The sequence below is a fragment of the Salmo salar genome, chromosome ssa07 (assembly GCF_905237065.1).
Source record: "Salmo salar chromosome ssa07, Ssal_v3.1, whole genome shotgun sequence".
In the NCBI taxonomy this organism is placed as follows: Eukaryota; Metazoa; Chordata; class Actinopteri; order Salmoniformes; family Salmonidae; genus Salmo; species Salmo salar.
Window position 1 is genome coordinate 22201129 of NC_059448.1, and position 3810 is coordinate 22204938.

Consider the following 3810-nt stretch of genomic DNA (forward strand, 5'->3'; position numbering starts at 1 on the left):
TATTTCTGGCTGGGTACTCTGCTGACATAATCTAATGTTTTGCTTTCGCTGTAAAGCCTTTTTGAAATCGGACAGTGTGGTTAGATAAAGGAGAGTCTTGTCTTTAAAATGCTGTGAAATAGTCATATGTTTGAAAAATGGACGTTTTTGTATTTTTGAGGAATTTGTAATTCGCGCCACGCCTATCATTGGATATTGGAGCAGGTGTTCCGCTAGCGGAACGTCTAGATGTAAGAGGTTAAACTCTGAGTCTATTGATACTGACAGAATAAGAGCAAATCTTCGATACTAATTACTAGTCTGCAGCTAGTATTTATGTCGACTGAATGCGAAGACCGACAACCGCCGAAACATCTATTCTATAAGAACATTTCTGAATGGGACTCTGAAGTATTCATTCTAACAACGAAAGACTTCATGGGAGAGAGAGAAGTTCAGATGAAATTTCCAACAGAAAGACGGACGATTCCAACAGAGATCATGACGACACACTGAGCGTAAATATAAATAATGATTGCAATTATTCCCGAATGAGTGAGCGTTCATGTGCAAAGGAATAGCATTTCAATTATTATATTTATCAACTGTGTAGTGTCTTTTGTCTTTCGCGCCCTTCTCAGTCCCTTTGTCTACCAAACCGCCATACCAGTTTAGCCCACTAGGGCACATCCCCTATCATTTCCTTGTAACCATATCTACTTTGTTTGTTGGTTTGTGCATTTCTGTGATTATTTAGTTAGTTAATCATTTATTTACTAGACAATTGATGTATGGATGATTTATAGTAAAGACTGGGTTCGTGCAGATAACCAACAATTTTCGAAGTTTGGAATGAGACTAACGTGAGGTAAAGAATTATTCATTCATTAGAAGACTAATTGATCAGATATTAAAATATCTGAAAAGTTATATTAGCAAAATTATAACTTTGTAATCTGAAGATTTTCCTTGGTGCCGCGACTTCCTAGTTAATTACATTTACATGATTAGTTTAATCACCTAATAATAATTACAGAGAATTGATTTGATAAAATACGTCTTCACTTTAATGATGCCAAAGATACGACAACACTTATGTAATCTACATTTAACTAATTTCCATCTGCATTGGGTGATTGACATATATTGGGAGCATCATTTTTAAAGGACTTGAAAGAGTAGATACCTTGGCATCACCACCAGAGGGCGTGGCTAACCCAGTGAGGTGTGTTTGCAGGGTCAAAGGTCAAAGGTTACATGAACCTAGTGTCCAAGACTGCCTGAGGGGTGGAGTTGATCATAGGCTGAGAGGATATGACCTGTGGGCTGAGATGTGTTGACCCCAGGCTGGGAGGCCATCACCGTGTTCTGACCGAGCAGCATTGTGGACTGGGCGTTGTTGACTGTGAAGGTCTGTCTGCGTCTCTTGATCTCCCAGGCCAACTGGCACCAGGAGCAGATGTTGCAGAAGGTGGAATACACACAGTCCCTTTAGAGAGACGTGACATATGACTTAAATACTATAATCTCAAACAGTCATTATCGTTTGATCTTGTAGGCGTCATGTTTAGAAGTACTCTATAGTGTTTCTAGTCACAAACAGTTGCAGTAAGGTATCAGCAAGGGTACCAAACCTGGAATACTGTATGATTACATTGACTGCTAAAACTAAGCTCAAACTTCATGTGACTGAGTTCTACTACGGAAAAGCCAGAGACATCGAGACACCTTGATGAGACCGTGCTTTCTGCCTGCCCCCGGACTTTCTCTCCCGCTTGACCACCTACCTCAGATGACCACTCAAGCCATGAACTTTCTAATGACTGTCCATCTTATGATGTTTTTTTTTTAAATTACTTGTCTTTTTTGTGCTTTGGAGCACTTTGAGATTCTTTGAAAAGTGCTATATAAGTTGAATAAATGATTATTATTTGTATTATTAGGCACAAGCCCACATAAGCCCTCATGTGCTGTGGTGTATGCACTGCCTCACACTTACACAAAGTACCATAAGCTTAGTCTGATAGTCTCCCTTCAGTATCTTCATTCAGGCGTTCAGACTGATAGTACAGCTCTCAATTTGTTAACCTACATGAATGGCATAGCGGTTGCGCACCGCCACCCTCATGGACATGTACACAGGAGGGGTACGGGAAGACACCCCAACCAGCTGGGTGAATCCCATTAAGACGCCCAGCAGGGGGAGACAGAAACACTCTCCAAACTCTGAGGTGGTGGTGCAGTCAAAACAGGGGAATTACCAGTAGGCAAAACAGCCTGAGGATGGGGTGAGAGAGTGAAGGGCAGAGAAAAGATCTGTTAGCACTGATAGGAGACGTATCTAACTCACTGTGATTAGTAGCGTGAAGCACTGTGTTTTTATGAAGTTATTTTGTACGCATGGAATATAAAGAGTATGGTTGTATCAAAAGGTTGATGTCTCAAAATATGCCATATTTTAACAAGACATTCTGAAATACAGATGTAAACTGAACTCTGAATTCTACTTTTTGCTGAATAAATAGACCGACAGCCACAGATGCCAGTGCTCCACTGGTTAGAGTGGGTGGCTATTAGAGCTGGTGTCTAGGGCTGAGGAGGCCGAGACTGTTTGTTGTTGATTATCACGTTTGTTGCCATGGTGACTGGCCAGCCGCTCGACTGAGGAGGAAGAACATGAACAACAAGCAACAACAATGGACTGTTACTTTTTCCTAACTTTTGGCTCTATCTGCAACCCAGTGCCAACTTGTGTCAAATATGAAATACGTTTTACCTGGCTGCAACTTGCTTTTTAATGGCTCTGCAATTCCTTCTATTGTTGTAGGGTCCTGATTCCGACCCGAGTTTTAAGCACGCATAAATGGAACGTAATTTCCTTTTAATGCACCTTTCTCTCTATGCATATTCTGACATTAAACTTAAGTATGAGAATAGCATGCTATTCATCTGCTATTCGTTTTGGGGGAGATCAAATAAATGAAGATGTGGCGGAGGTGTGTCTGACCTTGACTTAATTCCCTAATAATTCCGCCACCTTTATGCACGAGGAAACCATGAATAGGGTCTACCGAACCAACGGCTTCAAAGTAGGAAAAGCATCTACTTTAATGTTTCAGATGGAAATAACACCATTCTCCATGCACTGTAATTGATAAGAGCTAGGTAAATGAGCAATTTGTTTGGATAAGGGAATTGTAATATAAATGACACTTGTTTTGGATATATTTGACCTTATAGTCGCTGGAGACAAATGTAATATGGACACAAACTTAGGCATATCAACTTTCCCACATGTAAAGTTAATGAAATGCTGTACCATTATGAAGAATTTAAATTGTACGGCCTTTTATCTTGCAGGGGTGGGCACTCTCGAATGTTTGATAGGCTATACCAACTTTCTCTGTATCCTACTTCTGTCACGTTAAATATTAGCCATTATCAATATCAACCGTCAATAGGCTTAATAGCAACACATATTGAACTGCCAATTTACTGTTAGTTCCCTTCAATTGGTACAGTGCCTTCGGAAAGTATTCAGACCCCTTGACTTTTTACACATTTTGTTAAGTTGCGGCCTTATTCTAAAATTGATGAAATGGTATTTTTTCCCTCAGCAATGTACACACAATACCCCATAATGACAAAGCAAAAACAGGTTTTTAGAAGGAAAAAATAGAAATATCACATTCACGTAAGTATTCAGACCTTTTACTCAGTAATTTGTTGAAGCACCTTTGGCAGCGATTACAGCCTCGAGTCTTGGCACACCTTGTATTTGGGGAGTTTCTCCCATTCTTCTCTGTAACTCCTCTCAAGCTCTGTCAGGTT